We start from the raw sequence: 24,022 nt of genomic DNA, 5'->3' as shown, positions 1-24,022 counted from the left end.
TTCTCTTGTCATATACTTTTGTCAGTCTTTTTGTCGGTTTTTGTTTGTATACTTCATAAATCTTACCTTGGGGCCCATTTGGGCCGAGCCTTCTCTTTTATCTTCCCTTTTTTTCCTGTCTCTCTCTCCCTATCTTTTTCTTCTTTTTTTCCTCTCATTTGGGTGGGTAATCCTGATTGCTTAGAAGCGTTCCAGGGTGCACCTTGACTGCACCATAGTTGATACATCCAGCTACATCCGTTCAGTCATCTCTCACCAAAATGACTAGGAGAGGAATGCCCAACAGAAGAAAAATACAGAGGATGGGCCTTCTGAAACAGAGCTAATGGCTATCGACATAGATAATATGTCAGAAAGGGAATTCAGGCTAACAGTTATCCAGGCAATAGCTAGGTTGGAGAAAGCCATGGATGACCAAATGGAATTGATTAGGGCAGAACTGAAAGTCACCAGGAATGACGTTCACAATGTTAGGGCAGAACTGAAAGCCATGAGGGATGATGTTCACAATGCTCTCAATGAGTTCCAATCTAATCTAAATTCTCTAAAAGCTAGGGTAACTGAGACAGAAGATAGAATTAGTCATCTGGAGGACAAACAGATAGAGAGAGAGGATCAGGAGGAAGCCTGGAACAAACAGCTTAGAAGCCACGAAAACAGGATCAGGGAAATAAATGACACCACGAAACCTTCCAACATCAGAATTATTGGAATCCCTGAAGGGGAGGAAAAAGAAAGAAGTCTAGAAGAGAGAGTGGAACAAGTTGTCCATGAAAATTTTCCCAATCTCACGAATGGAACCAGCGTTCATGTACTAGAGGCAGAATAGTTTACCCCCAAGATTATAGATTCTTGAAAGTCCTCGAGACACCTAATAGTAAGAATGAAGAATTATAATTGTAGGCAGACCCTCTTGAAAGCAGCTAGGAAAAAGAAGCTCCTTACGTACAGAGGAAAGCCCATCAGAATAACGTCAGACCTGTCCACAGAGACCTGGCAAGCCAGAAAGGGCTGGCAAGACGTATTCAGGGCACTAAATGAGAAGAACATGCAGGCAAGAATACTTTATCCAGCAAGACTGACATTCAAAATGGATGGAGAGATAAAGAGTTTCCAAGACCAGCAAGGCTTAAAAGACTATGCAACCACCAAGCCAACACTGCAGGAAATATTAAGGGGGGTTCTATAAAAGAGAAAAAAATCCTAAAAATGTCATTGAACAGAAATATGGAGACAATCTACAGAAAGAAAAACCTCAAAGGTAACATGATGTCAATAAAAATGTATTTATCAATAATCACTCTCAATGTGAATGGCCTAAATGTGCCCATAAAATGACACAGGGTTGCAGATTGGATAAAATGACAGGACCCATCCATATGTTGTCTACAAGAGACCCATTCTGAACCTAAAGATACACCCAGACTGAAAGTGAAGGGATGGAGAAGCATCTTCCATGCCAATGGGTCTCAAAAGAAGGCTGGGGTAGTGATTCTCATATCAGATAAATTAGATTTTAAACTAAAGACTGTAGTCAGAGATACAGAAGGACACTACATCATTCTTAAAGGGTCTATCCACCAAGATGATCTAACAATTGTAAATATCTATGCCCCCAATATGGGAGCAGCCAATTACATAAGAAAACTATTAATCAAGATAAAGAGTCATATTGATATGAATACATTAATAGTAGGAGATCTTAACATGCCTCTCTCAGTAATAGATCATCCAAGCAGAAAATCAATAAAGAAGCAAGAGCATTGAATTACACATTGGACCAGATGGACCTCATAGATATATACAGAACATTCCACCCTAAAACAACAGAATACTCATTCTTCTCAAGTGCACATGGAACCTTCTCAAGAATAGACCACATACTGGGTCACAAATCAGGACTCAACCGATACCAAAAGACTGAGGTTATTCCTTGCACATTCTCAGATCACAATGCTTTGAAACTGGAGCTCAATCACAAGGAAAATTTGGAAGGAACTCAAACACCTGGAAGCTAAAGACCACCTTGCTTAAGAATGCTTGGATCAACCAGGAGATCAAGGAAGAACTGAAACAATTCATGGAAACCAATGAGAATGAAGACACTTTGGTCCAAAACCTATGGGTTACAGCAAAGGCAGTCCTAAGGTGGAAATATATAGCCATCCAAGCCTCCCTCAAAAAAATTGAAAAATCCCAAATACACCAGCTGTCTCTACACCTTAAAGAGCTGGAGAACCAACAACAAATCAAACCAACTCCACACATAAGAAGGGAAATAATCAAGATTAGAGCAGAGATCAATGAGGTAGAAACCAGAGATACAGTAGAACGTATCAGTGAAACTAGAAGCTGGTTTTTTTGAAAGAATCAATAAGATCGGTAAACCATTGGCCACACTAATCCAAAAGAAAAGAGAGAAAGCCCAAATTAATAAAATTATGAATTAAAAAGGAGAGATCACAGCTAACACCAAGGAAATAGAAATAATCATCAGAAGTTATTATCAACAGTTATATGCCAATAAGCTGAGCAACCTAGATGAAATGGATGCATTCCTGGAAAACTATAAACTCCCAAAATTGAACCAGGAAGAAATTGACAACCTGAATAGACCGATATCTAGTAATGAGATTGAAGCGCTGATCAAAAACCTCCCAAAGAACAAGAGCCCAGGCCCTGATGGATTCCCTGGGGAATTCTATCAAACTTTCAAAGAAGAAATAACATCTATTCTCCTGAAGCTGTTTCAAAAAATTGAAGCAGAAGGAAAACTTCCAGACTCCTTTTATGAAGCCAGCATTACCCTGATCCCCAAACCAGGCAAAGACCCTACCAAAAAGGAGAATTTCAGACAAATATCATGGATGAATATGGATGCTAAGATTCTCAACAAGATCCTAGCAAACAGGATCCAGCAGCACATTAAAAAGATTATCCACCATGACCAGGTGGGATTCATCCCTGGGTTACAAGGATGGTTCAACATTCACATATCATTCAATGTGATAGAACAAATCAATAAGAGAAGACAGAAGAACCACATGGTCCTCTCAATTGATGCAGAAAAAGCATTTGACAAAATCCAGCATCCGTTCCTGATGAAAATGCTTCAAAGTATAGGGATAGAAGGAACATTCCTGAACTTCATAAAATCTATCTATGAAAGACCCACAGCAGATATCATCCTCAATGGGAAAAAGCTTGCAGCTTTACCGTTGAGATCAGGAACACGACAAGGATGCCCACTCTCACCACTCTTGTTCAACACAGTATTAGAAGTCCTAGCAACAGCAATCAGACAACAAAGAGAAATAAAAGGTATCCAAATTGGCAATGAAGAAGTCAAAGTCTCTCTCTTTGCAGATGACATGATTCTTTATATGGAAAATCCAAAAGACTATACCCCCAATCTACTAGAACTCATACAGCAATTCAGTAACATGGCAGGATACAAAGTCAATGTACAGAAATCAGTGGCTTTCTTATACACTAACAATGAAAATCAGAAAAGGAAGTTAGAGAATCGATTCCATTAACTATAGCACCAAGAACCATAAGATACCTGGGAATAAACCTAACCAAAGAGGTAAAGGATCTGTACTCGAGGAACTACAGAACACTCATGAACAAAACTGAAGAAGACACAAAAAGATGGAAGACCATTCCATGCTCATGGATCAGAGGAATAAACATTGTTAAAATGTCTATACTGCCTAGAGCAATCTATACTTTTAATGCCATTTCGATCAAAATTCCACCGGTATTTTTCAAAGAGCTGGAGCAAATAATCCTAAAATTTGTATGGAGTCAGAAGAAACCCCGAATTGCTAAGGAAATGTTGAAAAAGAAAAACAAAACTTTTGGTATCACGTTGCCTGATTTCAAGCTTTACTACAAAGCTGTGATCACCTAGACAGCATGGTACTGGCATCAAAACAGACACATAGACCAGTGGAACAGAGTAGAGAGCCAGATATGGACCCTCAACTCTACGGTCAAATGATCTTCGACAAAACAGGAAAAAATATCCAGTGGAAAAAAAGACAGTCTCTTCAATAAATGGTGCTGGGAAAACTGGACAGCTATATGTAGAAGAATGAAACTCGACCATTCTCTTACACCGTACACAAAGATAAACTCGAAATGGATAAAAGACTTCAACCTGAGACAGGAATCCATCAGAATCCTAGAGGATAACATAGGCAGTAACCTCTTTGATATCAGCCACAGCAACTTCTTTCAAGACATGTCTCCAAAGGCAAAGTAAACAAAACTTTTTGGACTTCATCAAGATCAAAAGCTTCTGCACAGCAAAGGAAACAGTCAACAAAACAAAGAGGCAACCCATGGAATGGGAGAAGATATTTGCAAATGACAGTACAGAAAAAGGTTGATATCCAGGATCTATTTAAAACTTCTCAAACTCAATGCACACAAAACAGATAATCATATCATAAAACGGGCAGAAGATATGAACAGAGACTTCTCCGTGAAGACATAGAAATGGCTATCAGGCACATGAAAAAATGTTCATCATCACTAGCCATCATGGAGATTCAAATTAAAACCACATTGAGATACCACCTTACACCAGTTAGAACGGCCAAAATTAGCAAGACAGGAAACAACGTGTGTTGGAGAGGATGTGGAGAAAGGGGAACCCTCTTCCACTGTTGGTGGGAATGCAAGTTGATGCAGCCACTTTGGAAAACAGTGTGGAGATTCCTCAAGAAATTAAAAACAGAGGTTCCCTATGACCTTGCAATTGTGTAACTGGGTATTAACCCCAAAGATACAGATGTAGTGAAAAGAAGGGCCATCTGTACCCCAATGTTTATAGCAGCAATGGCCACGGTCGCCAAACTGTGGAAAGAACCAAGATGCCCTTCAACGGACGAATGGATAAGGAAGATGTTGTCCATATACACTATGGAGTATTATGCCTCTATCAGAAAGGATGAATACCCAACTTTTGTAGCAACATGGATGGGACTGGAAGAGATTATGCTGAGTGAAATAAGTCAAACAGAGAGAGTCAAATATCATATAGTTTCACTTATTTGTGGAGCATAATGAATAACATGGAAGACATGGGGAGATGGAGAGGAGAAGGGAGTTGAGGGAAATTGGAAGGGGAAGTGAACCATGAGAGACTATGGACTCTGAAAAACAACCTGAGTTTCTTAAAGGGGCGGGGAGTGGGAGGTTGGGGGATCAAAGGGGTGGGTCTTAGGGAGGGCCTGTATTTCATGGAGCACTGGGTGTGGTGCAAAAGCAAAAGCAATGAATACAGTTATGCTTAAAAGAAATAAAAAAATAAAAAAATAAATGTGAAAAAAAACACAAAATAACAAAGACTGTAACAAGAGACAAAGAAACATACTCTATAATAATAAAGAGGACAACCTAGCAAGAAGATATAATGAATATAAATATTTATGTACCTACATAGGAGCACCCAAGTACATAACACAGTAACAAGCATAAAGAAATTAATTGATGATAATACAATAGTAGTAGGGGATTTTCACACCCCACTTACAGCAATGAATAAATCATCCAAACAAAAATCAACAAGGAAACAGTGACTTTGAATGATGCACTGGACCAAATGGATTTAACAGATATTTTCAGAAAAGTCAATCCTGAAAAGAAAAGAATACGTACTCTTTTCAAGTGCACATGAGACATTCTCCAGAATAGAACACATATAGGCCACAAAACAAGTCTCACATATTCAAAAAGATTGAAGCCATACCACACATATTTTCTGACCATAACACTATGAAACCAGAAATCAACCACAAGACCATAACACTATGAAACCAGAAATCAACCACAAGAACAAATTTGGAAGAAGCATAAATTCATAGAGATTAAATAACATGGTACTAAATAATGAATTGGTCAATCAGGAAATTAAAAAAGAAACTAAAAAATTACGTGGAGAAAAATGAAAATGAAAACATGAATGTTCCAAATTTCTGGGATGCAGCAAGAGATCTTCTAAGCGGGCAATCTGTAGCAATGCAGGCCTACCTCAAGAAGCAAGAAAAATCTCAAACAAACAAACTTTACACTCAAAGAAGCTAGAAAAATAACAACAACAAAAAACCTAAAACAAGCAGAAAGAAGGAAATAATAAAGATTAGAGCAGAAATAAATGATATAGAAACTAAAAAACAAACAAAAACAGATCAATGAAACCAGGAACTCGTTCCTTGAAAAATTGAATAAAATCAACAAATATCTAGCCGGACCTATAAAAAAAATGAAAGGGAATGGATTCAAATAAATGGAATCATGAAGGAAAGAGGGGAAATAACAGCCAACATCAAACAATTATGAGAATATTATGGAAAACTGTATGCCAACAAATTGGACAATCTGAAAGAAATTGACACACTTCCAGAAATATATAATCCACCAAAACTGAAACAGGAAGATACAGATAATTTGAACAGACTGAACACCACCAAGAAGATTGAATGAGTAATCAAAAACTTCCAACAAACAAAATTCCAGGGTCAGATGGATTCATAGATGAATTACACCAAACATTTACAGAAGAGTTAATATCTATTCTTCTCAAACTATTCCAAAAAATAGAAAGGGAAAGAAAACTTCCAAATTCCTTCAGAGGCCAGCATTATTTTGATACCAAAACCAGATAAAGACACCACAAAAAGAACAGAACTATAGGCCAATATCCCTGATGAACATGGATGCAAAAATTCTCAACAGAATACTAGCAAACTGAATCCAGTGATACATTGAAAAAATCATTCACCACAATCAAGTGTGATTTATTCCTGGGTTTCAAATGTGGTTCAATATTTGCAAATCTATCAGTATGATACAGCACATCATTAAGAGAAAAGATAAGAACCATATGATCATTTCAATAGATGCAGAAAAAAACATTTGACAACGTACAATATCCATTCATGATAAAAACCCTCAATAAAGTAGGTTTAGAGGGAACATACCTCAACATAATAAAGGTCATACATGAAAAACCCACAGCTAACTTTATCCTTTATGGGAAATACTGAGATTTTCCCTTAATGTCATGAACATTGTCATGAGCAATGCAAGGATGTCCATTCTCAGCACTCTTACTCAACATAGTATTGGAAGTCCTAGACAAATCAATAAGACCACAAAAAGAAATAAAAGGCATTCATATTGGCAAGGAATAATTAAAACCCCCTATTTGCAGATGGCATGATACTATATATAAAAAATGTGATAGTCTCCACCAAAAATCTTCTAGAACTGATAAATTCAGTAAATGTGCAGAATACAAAATCAATGTACAGAAATCTGTTGCATTTCCACACACTAAAGAAAGAGAAATTATAAGAAGTGCAGTTTACAATTGCACCATAAATAATAAGATACCTAGGAATAAACCTATCCAAAGAGGTGAAAGATCTGTACTCAGAAAACTATAAAACACTATTGCAATAAAAAACAAACAAACAAATACTCTGTTACAGAAAATTGAAGGCAACACAAAGAAAGGAAAGATATTTCATATTCATGGATTAAAGGAACAAATACTGTTAAAATTTTATACCACCAAAAGCAGTCTACACATTTAATGCAATTCCTTATCAAAATACCAACAGAATTTTACATAACTAGAACAAACAATTCTAAAATTTGAATGGAACTGCAAAAGACCCTAAATAGCCAAAGCGATCTTGTGAAAGAAAAGAAAAGCTGGAGCCATCACAGTTCCAGACTTCAAGTTATATTAAAAAACTCTAGTAACAATAACAGTATGGTACTGGCACAAAAACAGATACCTAGATCAATAGAATAGATAACCCAGAAATAAATGCTCAATTATATGGTCAATTAATCATCAACAAAATATGCAAGATTATCCAATTGGGAATAAAATTCCCTTCAGCAAATGGTGCTGGAAAAACTGGACAGCAACATGCAAAAGAATAAAACTGGAACACTTTCTTATGCCATACACAGAAATAAATTCAAAATGGATTAAATACTTAATGTGAGACCTGAAGCCATAAAAATCCTAAAAAAGAAAACAGGCAGTAACTTCTTTGATATCACCTAGCAACTTTTTTCTAGATATGTCCTTGAGGCAAGGGAAACAGAAGCAAAAATAAAATATTGGGACTACATCAAAATAAAATGCTTCTGCACAACAAAGGAGAAATCAACAAGACTAAAAGGCTACCTACAGAATGAGAGAAGATGTTTGCAAATGACATATCCAATAAAGGGTTAGCATCCAAAATATATAAAGAACTGATACAAATCAACATTAAAAAAATAAGTAATTCAATTAAAATTGGCAGAAAACATAAACAGACAATTCTCTAAAGAAGATATAAAAATGGCCAACAGACACATGAAAAGATATTCATTAACATGTACCATCAGGGGAATGCAAATTAAAGTACAATGAGATATTACCTCACACTTGTCAGAATGGCTAAAATCAACAACACAAGAAACAACAGGTCTCGGCAAGGATGTGGAAGAAAAGGAACTCTCTTGCACTGTTGGTCAGACTGCAAACTGGTGGAGCCACTGTGGAAAACACTACGGAGTTTCCTTAAAAAGTGAAAAATAGAACTATCATATGATCCAGCAGTGACACTACTGGACATTTACCCAAAAATCCAAAATCACTAATTCAAAGGGATATATGCACCCCTATGTTTATAGCAGCATTTTTTTTACAATAGCTAAGATATGGAAGCTGCCCAATTGTCCATTGATATATGAATGGATAAAGAGTAGGTATATATATTATATAAGCCTATATAGTATATAATCTATAATGGAATATTATTCAGTCATGAAAAAGAATGAAATCTTGCTATTTGTAGCGACATGGATGGAGCTAAAGAGTATAATGCTACCTGGCATAAGTTAGTCACAGAATGACAAATACCTTCTGATTTCATTCATATGTGGAGTTTAAGAAAAAAATCAAATGAGCAATGGGGAATAAGCAGGGAGAGAGAGTGAGATGAATCATGAAAGAGACTCTTACCTATAGACAACAAGCTGATGGTTACCAGAGGGGAGGTGGATAGGGGGGTAGGTTAAATAGGGGATGAGTATTAAGAAGTGCACTTGTCATGATGAGTACCGGGTGATGTATGGAATTTTTGAGTTACTATGTTGTACACATGAAACTATTAGAACACTTATTAACTAACAGGAATTAAACTAAAAACTTAAATAAAACCCCACAGGAGTAAAGGAGCAAGGGTCATGAGACAGGGAAGAAAGAAATGCTAGTGTTAGGGAACATTATGAAGCAATTTATGGGCACAATGGGGACTTGATTATACCAGGGTATCACAAAAGTATAGAGAAAACCTTTCAGAATTGACATCTGAAGGAAGGGAGGCTAGACCATTCACCCTCTAGCTCTCCCATTAGTTGATGACTGCCCCAGTAGCATTAGGTTTTTTAACCTCCTTGAGCATTTGATTTAGTGGGCTCTGGAGCCTTAGCAAAAGCCCTAAAACAGATAATGAGAAGACACTCCGCATGACTGAGTTGGAACACTGCATGAGCTGAGTCTGGACTCACAAAAAGTGTCCACCGTCTCTGGCTGAAATCTCAAATGGGGCCATGTAATGTCAGAGACTAAGTTCTGCTACTATTTCCATGGTCACTTACTTCTCATGCTTGAGACCCAGCTTATGTCACCTCTTCTCACAAGCTTTCTGTGATCACCCAACCTAATTAGATGCTCCCAACCCTTTCTGCCTAGAAGTTCTCTTCTTTCTCTTCACTTATTATCATTTGTAATTATTTACTTATTTGTCTATTTAATGTTCTTCTCTTCTACTAGAGAGAGCCTCCAACACTCTAGAGCATAGCAGGCACTTAATATTTGCTGAATGAATGAATGGATAAATGGATACATGTAATATCTGAGGTATGGTATTCTGTTGTTTAACTTTGCAAGCATTCTTTCTAATATGCCAACTCTCACACACATTACCCCAAAATCAGGCAAGCAAGCAGGCCAATAAACAAGCAAAATGGCTAGAATATCTGTTCATCTGCTTATCTGGCAACCAATCTTGAGCTAAGATCAAAGAGGTTAAGTAAGTTGCTTGCTTGAGGCCATTATGAGGAAACTGGGAACACATCAGAGTGTCCCAGGACTAGGATTGGATTGAGTTATTGAAATATAATGAAAATAACTACCATTTACTGAGTACTTGCTATGTGCCAGTCACTGCACTTAGCTCTTTACATGCATCACCTCATTTGTCAGAACAACTCCAGGGGCTTATTGCCCTTTTACAGATAATGATCCCAAGAATTAGGAAAATTGAGTAGTTTGTTCAAAATACACAGTAAGAAGGCAATTGGGATTAATGTCAGTTATTATTATTATTTATTATGTTTTTCCCAACTTTTCTTTCAGTGTTATTGAGATATATTTCATATACCATAAAATTCATTCATTTAAAATACACAGTTCAGTGCATTTTAGTATATTCAGAGAATGCAACCATAATCATTATCTTATTTTCAATGCCCCTCAAAGAAATTCCATACTCATTAGCAATCATTCATGTCTACTGCTTGGTTAACCCCACTCAACCACTAATCTGCTTTATGTCTCTGTGGATTGTCTATTTTAGACATTTATCATCAATAGAATAATGCCATTTGTGGTCTTTTGTGACTGATTTCTTTCACATCCAATAATGCTTCCACAGTTTATCCATGATGTAGCTTGTATTGGTACATTATTCCCTTTTATAGCTGAATAATTTTCATGGGTTTTATATGGATTTTGTTATTCATTCATTAACTGATGGGAATTTGGTTGTTTCCATTTTTGGTAATTATAAATAATGCTGTCATGAACATTTGTGCACAGTTATGATGTGGACACATGTTTTTGATTTTCTGGGACTATACCTAGGTGTGGAGTTGTTGGGTCACATGCTAATGATATATTTAACTTTTTGAGGACCTGCCAAACATTTTTCCAAGGCGGCTACCCCATTTTTTCAGTCCCATTCTTAGTGTTGTCTTTTCGTTTTCTTGATGGTGTTTTTTTAAAACATAGAAGTTTTTAATGTTCATGCAGCTCATTTCTGCCTCTCTCTCTCTTTTGTTCTTTATAGTTTTGGTGGCACATCACAAAAATCATTGCATAACCCATGATCACAAAGAATTATTCCTATATTTTCTATTAACAATGTTACAGGTGTCAATCTTAAATAAAACAAGTGGTAATATAATTAAACAATGATGAGTTTATTTGGGAATAGGAGGAGAATTGTAATTTAGGACAAGAAAACTATGGTGAACCAAGGTAAGTCCAAAGAGAGAAAGGGGAGGCTAGCTTTTATTAGGTTTTGTGAGGAAACTGGAGAACGTTGTTTTGAATATAAGATTATTGGAGGAGAGTGAGAATTCAAGGTTGTGGCAGTTTCTCACCAGTAGGCAGTTTGTTGTTACTGAGGCATGTGGAAAATTTTCTTCTTCCCTGCTGGTCATATAAATTGAGATGAGTGGTATGTCTGTGAGAGCTCTCTCTTTATGGCTTCCTGACTTCATCTTAAATGAAATAAAGGTTTCCTTTAATCATTTTCGCTTAGGTTGGCTCATGTATTTAGATCGATTTATTTTCAAGTTAATTTTGTGAATGGTGTGCAATGTGAAATAGGGGTCCAGATTCATTCTTTCTTAAGTGAACAAGCAGTTGTCCCAGTACCATTTGTTGGAAAAAACTATTCTTTTCTCCATTCAAGGTGTTCTTGTGGAAAACCATTTGGCTGTGGATATGAGGACTTATTATATCTGGACTGTCAATTCAATTCCATTGATCTATGCATCTATCTTTATGCCAGTACTACACTGTCTTGATTATTATAGCTTTATAGTAAGTTTGTTCTGCTTATCCCATGACTTATTTATGGTGGAAGACCAATAAAATTATTAAGTATGATGAATGAATTTTCAGCAGCAGGATTACCAAAAAAATAAATAGCAGCACTAAAGATAAAATAAATTTTACATTTTTAGTCAGTCCAAAAAATTTTACTAAATAACAAATTAAGCAATTTTATATTTATCTGGTGCAACATTAAAATTGTTTTATTATGCAAACTACATCTAATGTATGTTCTCTGTCTTCTCTAACTAGAACTAAAACCCTTTGAGAATAGAGGCAATGTATTCTCATGTTTTTGCAGTCTTTGCATCTAGGATATTACCATATGTATAATAAGTACTTGTTAAATGTCTATTGATGAAAATATGAACTTAGTGATTTATACAGTTTTCAAACAAACTGGTATGTATCAAGAAAGAAAATATACAAAAGAAAGGCAATGGCAATTTTGGTTAGTTGTTCACCTAGAAAATGGAAGAGTATTTAATTAGAAACAAGTTGGTATTCTAGGAATTTGTTTCTCATGTTGTTTAGGTTCCAAAATTAATATGTAGTAAAAAATTAATCTGTAAAGTCTCTAAAACTTAAGACAAAATTTAACATAACTGATTGAACATATAATATATAAAAAAATTCTTATACACACATAATTTTTCAAAGGGAGGCATGAAAGAAAAGTTTCTACAGATGAGCAGTCAGATTTATCTGTCTTGAAGATATATATCAAATTCCCAATTGATTAAAGGCTAGGAGGAGACATTCAAGGGATTTCTACTTCCCAGAAAATTTACTCCATTCTGTCATAATATTAAATTTTTATAACTTTAATACATATTACTATGAGAATTTAATGTAATAATGAACCACTTTTTCTGTATCTTTTATAAGCAAGGGTCAAAAAAGTCAGGGGACTCCACTGCCCGTTGTTTTGTAATTATGTTTTTATACAATATGAAGTGAAACTGGAAATATGTGGCAATTAAATAGTCAAATAGTTAAATAGTTTCAGAGTTGCTGTGGTTCTATGCTTTAGTCATTCTGGAGTAGAACTGGAGCAGAAAGGTTTTGATCAAGTAAAGAATGGTTTGATGAGGGCTTTCCAGTTGGTTGCTGCTCTCAGGTCACAATATACTACAGTGTGACAGTAAAACCAAGATATCATTTATGCTTGAAATTTAATCTCAGTTTGCTCCGTGTTTTAGGCGGACTATTTCCAACCATTTTAATATGGTCACAAAATACACTAATCCACAATGCTTGACATAACCTCCCTTGTAGTTTTGAAATCAGGAATTGTGAGTCCTTCAAATTTGTTCTTCTTTTTAAAGATTGTTTTGGCTACTCTGGGCCTCTTAAATTTCCACACAAATTTCAGGATCAGTTTATCAATTTCTGCAAAAAAATCTGTATTTTTTAAAGATAGAAACTATAGATCAATTTGGGGAGTTTTTCCATCTTAACAATGTTAAGTTGCATGATCCATGTATGTATGATGCCTTTTTATTTATTAGGTATTCCTTAATTTCTTTCAACAATGTTATATAGTTTTTAGTGTACAAGTCTTACATTTGTTTTATTAAATTTACTCCCAGATATTTTATTTTTTCTTGCCGCTGTAAGTGAAATTTTTCCTTAATTTCATTTTAGAAATTTTCATGGCTAGTGTATAAAAATGAAAGTTTTTTTTTAGATTGATCTTGTATCTTTCAAACTTGTGGACTCATTTATTAGTTCTACTATTTTTATTAGATTCCTTAGGAATTTTTAAATATAAGATCATGTCACTTGCAAATAGTAGAAATAGTTTCAATTCTTCCTTTCCAAGATTGATGCTTTTATTTCTTTTTCTTGCCTAATTTTCCTGTCTGGAATCTCCAGTAAAATGTTTGAATAGAAGTGATGAGAGGAGATATCCTTATTTTCTGCCTGATGTTAGAGAGAAACATCTAGTCTTCCACCATTATAATGTTAGCTGTGAATATTTCATAAATGCTTTTTATCAAGTTGAAGAACTTCCCTTGTATTTTTGAGTTTGTTAAATGTTTTATCATAAAGAGGTGTTAGATTTTGTCAAATGTTTTTTCTTTATCTATTGAGATGATTATGTAATTTTTGTCCTTTATTCTATTAATATGGTATATTATAGTGATTGATTTTCAGATTTTGAAACATTCTTGCTTCTTGGGATGAATCCTAATTGGCTAGATTATATAATCATTTTTATATGTTGTTGGATTAGTTTTGCTGGTATTTTGTTGAAGATTTTTGCATTTATATTGAAAAGGGACCTTAGTCTGTAGTTTTCTTGTGATGTCTTTGTGTATTTTGTGTGTAAATGGCTTTATAAAATGAGCTGGAAAGTGTTCTAACCTCTATAATTTTTTGGAAGACTTTGTAAAGGATTGGTGTTCTTTTTTAAATATTTGGCATAAATAACCAGTGACTACCTGGTACTTGGTTTTACTTTGTAAAAAGTTTTTTGGATTACCAATTCAATGTCTTAACCTGTCATGGATCTATTCAGATATTTTATTTCTTCTTGAGTCTCTTTCAATAATTTGTGTTTTTCTAGAAATTTGTCCATTTCATATAGCTGATCTAACTGTTGGAACACAATTTTTATAGTATTTTTTAATCCTTTTTATTTATGTAGGTTGATAGTAATGCTCTTTCATCCAGAGTTTAGTAATTTGAAAATTTTCTTTCTCTTTTCTTATTCAGTCTTTCTGAAAGATTTCCAATTTTTTTTGCTCTTTTAAAAGAATTAGCTTTTGGGTTTGTTGATTTTCTTATTGTTTTTCTGTTCTCTGTTTCACGAATTTCTGCTCTGTTATTATTTCATTAATTTTGCCTGCTTTGTGTTTAATTTGTGTTTCTTTATTTTTAGTTTCTTAAAGTAGAAAGTTGGGTTATTATTTTGAGATCTGTCTTATTTTTATATATAGGTCTTCACAACCACAAATTTCCTTCTAAGGATTGGTTTTGCTGCATACCGTAAGTTTTGTTATGTTTTCCTTCTCATTCATCTCAAAGCATTTTTTAAAAGATTTTATTCAATGACAGAGAGAGAGAGAGAGCACAAGCAGGAGGTGCAGCAGAAGCAGGCTCCATACTGAGCAGGGAGTCCAATGTGGGGCTCCATCCCAAGCCTGGGATCATAACCTGAGCCAAAGGCAAACACTTAATTACTGAGCCACCCATGCACCCTTCAAAGGATTTTCTAATTCCCTTTGTGATTTTTTTCTCTGACTGGTTATTTGAAAACATGTTGTTTAATATCCACATATTTGTGAATTTTCCTATTTTCCTTTTGTTATTGATTTCTAATTTTATTCTATTATGGTTGGAAAACATATTTTGTAGGATTTTGATCCTTTAAAATTTATTAATGGTTATTGTATGGCTTACCATATAGTCTATTCTAAAGAATGCTCTATGTTCACTTGAAAAATATTTTTCTGGGCGCCTGGGTGGCTCAGTGGGTTAAGCCTCTGCCTTCGGCTCAGGTCATGATCTCAGGGTTCTGGGATCCAGTCCCGCATCAGGCTCTCTGCTCAGCAGGGAGCCTGCTTCCTCTCTCTCTGCCTGTCTCTCTGCCTACTTGTGATCTCTCTCTCTCTGTCAAATAAATAAATAAAATTTTTAAAAAATATTTTTCTGTTGTTGGATGCAGTGTTCTGGATGCCTGTTATGTCTAGTTGTTTTATATGTTTATGTGTTTTTTTTAAAGATTTTATTTATTTATTTGAGAGACAGAGAGACAGCACAAGCAGTGGGAAGGGGCAGAGGGAGAGGAACGAGCAGATTCCTTGCTGAGTGGGGAGCCCGATACAAGTCAGACACTTAACCAACTGAGCCACCCAGGTGCCCCTTAATTGCAGTTTTTAAAAATGGTTTCTCTTTTACTTGAAAAACCAATAAACAAGAAACAAGTTGATAAGACTTTAAGAAAGGCAGGAAACTACTAACCAAACCAGCTATAAAGTAAAAATGAAAAAAAAAATCAACTTGTATTTATGTATCAAAATACTTTATTCTTTTAAATTTAGTTCCTGTGGAAAACAATATTTAATAAATTATTGACTATAAGGTTAATACTGCTTCACTTCTTCAATTAATTAATTATATTTGGTAGCTATAGTTAAATTAACACCATATACACTTAATGAAACTGAAAGGAAAAATACAATAAACTGGAATACAGAGGACATGTATTCTAGATCTGGTTCCATCATTAATTTGCCATATGCCCTCCATGGAGAATCTGACCTCTCTACTGGTCTCTACCAGTAAATATGGATTATTCTAACTCAATTTTTCTTTAAATATGTCAGAAAAAGCATGGGATTTGAGAGAAAGACTTGAGTTTGTTTTAGAATTTCACCAATTTCTCCTAAGTGACCCTCATTTCACTAAAACCTGGTTAGTGGATTTATAAAATGGGCAGAATAATATATACAATATATACCTTGCCAAACATTTATTTGGATTAAATGAGATTTTATAGGTAAAAGAGCTAGCACAGAGTGTGACCAATAATAGATACTCACTGTTAGTTCCTTTTTTCTCTTCTCTATGAAGAATCAATAAAAAGCCTGAGGAGGAGTAGTAGTAGTAGTAACAATAGTTGCTATGTAATGTCTATACTCATTTAAATGATAAGCAACCTGAGAGCTTTCATATCTTGTAGGGAGGAAAAACATTAATTCTTAGATAATTCTGCTAAGTTTTATAGGCTAGACAGCTATGAGTTAATAACAGAAATTTTCTGGAATAAAAATATGAAAGAAAATATTAAGTTTATGTCCCTTTTTATCTATTCTTTGTGCAAAAACTGTATCTCTTTGAAGAGTTAGGCAGGTTTTAGAGCAATAATAACACTCTAACTTATATCTGGGCTTGCCATTTTGATTTTCATTATCTCACTTGATTCTAACTCAGTGTCTGACATGTAATAGGAATTTAAGAAATGTCTATTGGATAACTAAATTACTTTTTGTAATATTTTACAAAGGTAAGCAGCATTGATATCACCATCACAATTTTTCCTATGGAGAAACTGCCTCAGAGGAGAGGTCATTTAACTTACCCAAGGTCACAGGGCAAGTTAAAAACTTAACCTGAAATCTAGGTGTCCTGACTACTCCTGTGCTCCTCATTTTACCTCACCATGTGACTTGGTTAAAGCTTCTTAGCCCTTGCCTCTCTATCCGTTCTTCATTTGTAAAATAATGTCTTTATTGTTTTAAAAAGGCTTTAACAATGTTATTAAATTAACATATATATATATATATATATATATATATATATATATATATATATAGGGGTATATGATCTACTTTTCTTCCCATAAGGAAAGACAGTGACGAGATAGTCTTCTCTTAGCAAGTTATTGATGGTTAATTATCTGTGAGTGTTTTGTTGTTTAGGTTTCTGACAGGCAAGCAAAAAACAAAGAGCCTAGAAAGAGAGTATACTTGGAGAGAAGCTGGAGAGTATTGAAAATTTGCTGGGACCACCAATTTCCAAAATACCATTATGGCATTTTCTATGCCAGAAATTGTATTTTCTGCACTTTATTTTAGCATAATTATTTAAAAAGTGTTAGAACAGGTGCTGGGGGAAGATGTAGCAGCCTCTTTTTCAAGCCACCCCTTTGCCTCTAGACTTCTCTGAGGCCAGCAGCCACCTGAGCAGGTTCACCTGGATCACAAGCTCAGTCAACTACCATGGACTCTGTGTCAGAACAGCAGGTTACAGGTGGCTGTGCCAAGGTGCCTGAGGAGGCACCTGACACTGCCCAGCAGCAGAGGAGTCACAGCTGCTGTAGGGTTCCCACTTCTGTAAGTGGTTAAATGTGTGCATGGAGTTCAGCTTCCTGTCCATGACAACATGCACTAGGGTCATACTTGACCCCCGTCCATGTCTGTGCACCAGACCAAGCTGAACATGGAGGGCTTCCAGAGCCTGAAGGAGGGTGAGGCAGTGGACTTTACCTTTGAGAAGTCTGGTAAGGGTCTGGAATCTATCTGAGTCACCGCCCTGGTGGGGAGTTCTGTACTAGGAGTGAGAGGTGACCCAAAGGGAAGAACATGAAGAAGCACAGATCAAAGGGAGACAGGTGCTACAACTGTGGAGATCTAGACTACCATGCTGAGGAATGCAAGCTGCCACCCCAACCAAAGAAGTGCCACTTCTGCCAGAGCATCAACCATATGGTGTTCTCATGTCCACTTAAGGACCAGCAGGCCCTGAACTCACAGGAAAGCCAGCCTACTTTTGGGAGGAAGAAGAAGAAATCCATAGCCCTGCCCAGCTCCCAGAGGCCCAGAATTGGGCTGCAGTGGATGGGGGTATCCTTTTGTGTTCAGGAAATTTTGAGGAGCAGGCATCAATGACAGAGTGGAGAAAGTGGGAACAGGGTGGGGAGGGGGCAGCTGGCACTGCCATGTATCTCTGGCTGGAGTCCAGAACATTATCCTCTCTTCCCTTTTGGCAGGGTAAGTGGAGGAAGGGGGAAGGCAAATGAACTCCAACCATGTTCTATCCAAATGCATGTGAGGGTTTTAGGGAAAAATCCCTCTCTGTGTGCTTTATCTGAGTCTCTGCCCTGAGAATCTCCAGCTTTTGAAAGTGGCCTATATAGGGAAATTGTTTTCCCTTCAAAGAAAGAAACACATAATGATTTTTCCTATGCCCGAGTGCAAAGATTAAGCATGAGACCAGATTGATGGACCCAACTCATGAACCATTATATTCTATGGGAGGGAATCTCTCAGGGGTAAGGCAGGGTTTCTCTACATCTTGTTTCATAACCCACTCTTAGGATAGGGTATTGAGAACTGTCCCAGGCAATAGGTTGTTACAGGAGGCAAAGGGGTTGTTGGGAGAACAGTTGTACACTTGCTGCTGCTTAGCTTACTCCCACCCCATTCTGAGCCAATAGAATTTTATTTGATCCCTTGGATAACCACACATTAGGCCCCACTTTCTCCAAGAATCCAAATGCACTGCTGCATGTGAATGATGTACACGACACTGTGCATTTTAACTTTTTTTCTCATAACATAAATATTCTGGTTTTGTAATTTTGCATATCTTAATTTTAAGACCCTTGTTACTGCATTGTGTTCTTAGATACATGAGCAATCTCAAGGATGAATTGACAGCAATTCTAAGTCTGGACAGCAGGAATACTTTTTTATTTTTTATTACCAGAAAAACAAATTATTTGAGTGCATAGACTATTGATTTACCTTATTTTTGCTAATTTGAGCTGGTTTTTCTGCATAGTATCTCCTCTACTTTCAGTGTTCCTTGGGAGATTAGGTTTTATTTTTTTATTTATTTTTTTTAAAGACATCTATTTATTTATTTGACAGAGAGATAGAGAGATCACAAGTAGGCAGAGAGGCAGAGAGAGAGGAGGAAGCAGGCTCCCCGCCGAGCAGAGAGCCCAATGCGGGGCTCAATCCCAGGACCCTGAGACCATGACCTGAGCTGAAGGCAGAGGCTTTAACCCACTGAGCCACCCAGGTGCCCCGGAGATTAGGTTTTAACTCAGTTGCCCCATGACTTGATATCCTTCTACTGGAGGATTGGAAATCTTTCTGGACATGAAAAGTGGTGCAGGAAGGTTAGGAGAGGCTGCACCAGGTGAAAGGTACAGAAGGGAAGTCGAGATTAGGTAAGGGTTGTCTATAGGTGTAATAAAGGATTCTTGTTCTGACCTCTAATCCCAGGGCATGGGACTCACTTTACATACCAGAGCCATCCTTCACTTGATTGGGCTAGGCCTACCATGCGCAACAGAGTGTGTGAGTTGTGTGTGTGTGTGTGTGTGTGTGTGTGTGTGTGTGTGTGTATAAAAAGAATGAGTTGGTAAGAACAGGTTTAAGAACAATACCTCTGAACCTATCTTGAGCTGCCCAGGGGTGCGTGCAAGAAGCAAAGACTAAATTTCTTTTTTTTTAAGGTTTTATTTATTTATTTGACAGAGAGAGACACAGTAAGAGCGGGATACAAGCAGGGAGAGGGAGAGGGAGGAGCAGGCCTCCCACTGAGCAGGGAGCCCAACGCAGGGCTCAATCCCAGGACCCTGAGATCATGATCTGAGGTGAAGGCAGATGCTTGACGACTGAGCTACTCAGGTGCCCCAAAGACTAAATTTCTTAACCTTTATAAATTCTGGGCTTTTCTTCTTGGCTTCCAAGGAGAGCATAAACCATGACTTCTTTGTGCTGACCAGAGCCTGTGCCCTGCCCTGTTGCTACAGTGATTAGTGTCATGGTAGCTAAAGGAGAAAAGAAGGTTTTGTTTACATGCTATGAGATCACCATAAACATACCTCACTGTGTTGAAACAGGGCAAATGCAATTAGAGTGCATTGGGTGATGTGTGTCTGATCCTGGGTTCTTGTCTCCTCCAGTCATTGCCCCCGTCTAGTTGTCGTATTTGTCTGGATTCATAGGAGTTCACGAATAACTGACTGGGTGATTGCTATGTGGCCTGGTTTGTGCAAATATAATGTGTTAGGTTTCTCCATGTTCTTTTAGGATTATTCACAAACTTATTTTTACACTGAGAAAAATAGCCAAAGCATCTTTAATGAAATGTTCTGTACACGGAAAAGAATATGGAACATAGCTTGGTGGCCCCTCTTCAAGTGTGGAGGTCTTGAACCTTCCTTTCTATTGTGTTCCTGTTCCCCTATTTCCTATTTTGGGCCAGATATGACCCCTATCCTATCCCCTGTTCTATTCATCCTCCCAGTAAAAGCCCCCACACATACATATTTAATTTGTGGGATTTTTCCATGACGCTTAAATGATTTCTGCAAAAATCCTGAAGTAGCTAAGAACTCTCCACCTCCTTGTTCCCAATCTCCTTTTCAAGATCATTCCTTGATGTGATTCTTACTAATACACTTGTATTTGGATGGATCAAACCTAATTTAATCTCTAATCTTGTTGTAGAGAGAAACAGAAGCAATGAGTGGGGTTTTCCACGTAGAAACTAGGGCCAAGAGACCAAGAAAGGGAAGATGAATGTTTATTCAAGTCATTCAAGAATTTTTTGGTGGGTGCAAGAAACTTATGTCAAAGTGGCCACAAGACTATGTAATAAGAGACAGACAAATATAACCCCTTGTTTAGTGCTAGAAACCAAAGTTTTATGTGAAATCTTGAAATTCATTGGGAAATGGAGAGGGTATGAAAGTTTGTACCCATCTCTTCTTTCCCTCATCCCTTCTTCTCATTTCTGAACCGCAGGAGACTGAGTGAGCCTCCTTGGGCTTTAGTGACTCCATTACTGAGGAATGTTTGTTTGAAGGTGGATTTTGTTGTGCTGGGTACTTCCTTTCTCATTTGCTATTTTTTTAAATTGACATATAATGTATTATTTACTTCAGGGGTACAGGTCTGTGAATCATCAGTCTTACACAATTCACAGCACTCACCATTCTTGCTATTGTTTTGTTTTTGTTTTTTTTTAACACACATGCTGACTCTTTTCCCTCTTCTCTTTACTCAGGGAAAATACAGTGAATAGATAAAAACTTATTGGTAAAAAAAAATTAAAAGTATTGGAACATACTCATATTTTCCATTATATATTGTTAAATTTTTTTAAGATTTTATTTATTTGACAGACAGAGATCACAAGTATGCATAGAGGCAGGCAGAGAGAGAGAGAGGGGTAAGCAAACTCCCTGCTGAGCAGAGAGCCCGATGCGGGGCTTGATCCCAGGACCCTGGGATCATGACCTGACCCGAAGGCAGAGACTTTAACCCACTGAGCCACCCAGGCACCCCGAATATTGTTAATTCTTAAGTGTGATTTTGCTTAGTCCCTAATTGGTCTGTCTCCCATTACTTCAGACACACGTCCAATTTTATAACAGAAGTCAATGTTACATCTATAGAAGTTGAAAAATGAAATTCCCTTTGGTATTTACCTATTGGGGAATGCCTTTAATAATATTAGAGTTTGGCTGCCCTTTCTTCTAATAGAGGAGCTTCCCTGGCAATACAGCTGGTTCATTTGTTACTTATTATGTGGTAATTGTGGTATAACTGACAGGAAAAAGCAATGTGAAAGGCAAAGAAAAACTGAGATCAGGTATAGAGTTTCAGACATTCTGTTCTGAATTTACAATAGTGGTTGTAAAATTTCATGCTTTCTTTTTCTTATGCAAATTTTAGGTTGTTAGATGTCCTGTGCACATATGACTATTTTGTGTTTCTGTGCCATATCCCATTTTCATCTGTATCAGAATACATAATGGTTCTCCCATTTGAGTCAAGTCAGGCACATTTGACTACTGCTGGCATTTGTTCCCTACCCCACCCCCACCAGCATGGCTGGAGTATGTCACACATTCTCCAAACTACAAGTCTTCACCAAACTTTCTAACATATTTGGATTATTTTGAAGCAGAATAATAACTAAAGTGAGGACCTTGTTAGTCATATTAAATGATGATGGCAGTTGTTTCCTATACACACTATGACTTACTAAGAAGCCGGTACAGTTTGACATTTTAACTTTCAATTGTTTTTACATAGAAATCATATAAATAAATTCAAAGTGGAAAATATGACAGTCTTATGAGTTTCAATTTTTAATTTAAAATTTTTTGGCGGGACATGAAGATTAATTTGTTCTGACTTGTTTTCTCCAGCTTCGGCTAAATAGATGAAGAAATAAGCTCAGACCAATTATAGTAAGTTCTTATTTAAGTGATATACCTCAGGAAAGAAGCAGCATTTTAAATAATATAATATTCTGATAAATAGAGTGCTGGTGTATATATATATATTATATATATATATATATGCACACACACATATGCAAAAGTTATTTCTATATTTAAATAATTTCATTATAATAATACCAAAAATCTACTTAATATAATAATTATATCAAACCTAATTAAATTTTGCTTTGATTGACAATATAGAGTACTGGCAGATAATAAATACTTACTAGATGTCTGTGAAATTGAAATTAATTTAAATGGGCACTTTATTTATTTTTCATTATTAAATATGTGTTTATTACTAATAGTCAAATGCTTCTTATGATGTTTATTCATTAATGGCATTTTCTTTTGTATAAATGATCTTTTGCAAATCCATTTATTGAGATAGGTCTGAATGTTTGTCTTAACAATGTTATGTACTCTATATAATTCAAATATTAAAACTAGTCATATTTATTAAAATTATAATAATTATAGTTATTAATAATTATTAAATTGATAATAAATAACTAAGGTTTATTTATTTAAATTTAGCTACCATCTGTCACCATACAGTGCTATTACATTATCATTGGATATATTCTCTGTGCTGTACCTATTATTCAAATTCATGACTTATTCATTCCATATCTGGAAGCCTGAAACAGGCATTTTAGTACTATGGAGTTCCTTGGGGTCATTATTACAAACATAAGTTATTTTAATACTTTTTATTTGAACAACATTTTTAACTTTCATGATTTTTTTTTAGCATGAGCTTTTTCATTTGATGTTTTCTCTACCTTCATCAGGTAGGCAAAGTAAGTATTATTATTCTCATTTCATAAGTCAAATAGGTCATACAACCAGTAAGCAATGAACTCTGGAGTTTAATCCTAATATCCTCATCCCTAATCTTCTGACCCCTATGTTACTCTTGTCATTTAATATTTGATATCTAGTAATATACTAGATATCAAAGTTAATTACAGTAGGAATTTTAAAGTCACATATCCCTATAAAATCTTTTAAAATCATACTTTTGGAAATATACAGGTACTTTAAAGATATACTTTTAAAGATATACATACTTTGAGAAATATATAAAAACATACTTTGAGAAATATACAGATATTTATAGGACATAAAGCCCTCCATGGAATGACCATGACTACTCCAGGTGTACTTTGATAGCATGAAATATGAAATATTTTTAAAGAAAACAAACCAAGAAGGGAAGTTACCAAAATATATGGAGATTACTTTTCCATAAAAGCTTAAACTTAGAAAAGTTAGCTAAAGAGGGAACTGTTTTCTTTGTACCTGTGCCAGTATTGCAGAATATATAATTT

The 24,022-nt window shown here is 35.9% G+C and overlaps 1 pseudogene; it reads left to right on the top strand.

Annotated features, from left to right (window-relative positions):
• Positions 1-17,655: 17,655 nt before the first annotated feature.
• LOC111160906 lies at positions 17,656-18,455 on the top strand (annotated as a pseudogene).
• Positions 18,456-24,022: the final 5,567 nt, after the last annotated feature.

Source organism: Enhydra lutris, unplaced genomic scaffold (genome assembly GCF_002288905.1).
Source record: "Enhydra lutris kenyoni isolate GAN:26980312 unplaced genomic scaffold, ASM228890v2 scaffoldscaffold79, whole genome shotgun sequence".
In the NCBI taxonomy this organism is placed as follows: Eukaryota; Metazoa; Chordata; class Mammalia; order Carnivora; family Mustelidae; genus Enhydra; species Enhydra lutris.
The sequence above is the reverse complement of the archived record's forward strand: the minus strand, read 5'-3'. Positions and strand labels throughout refer to the sequence as shown.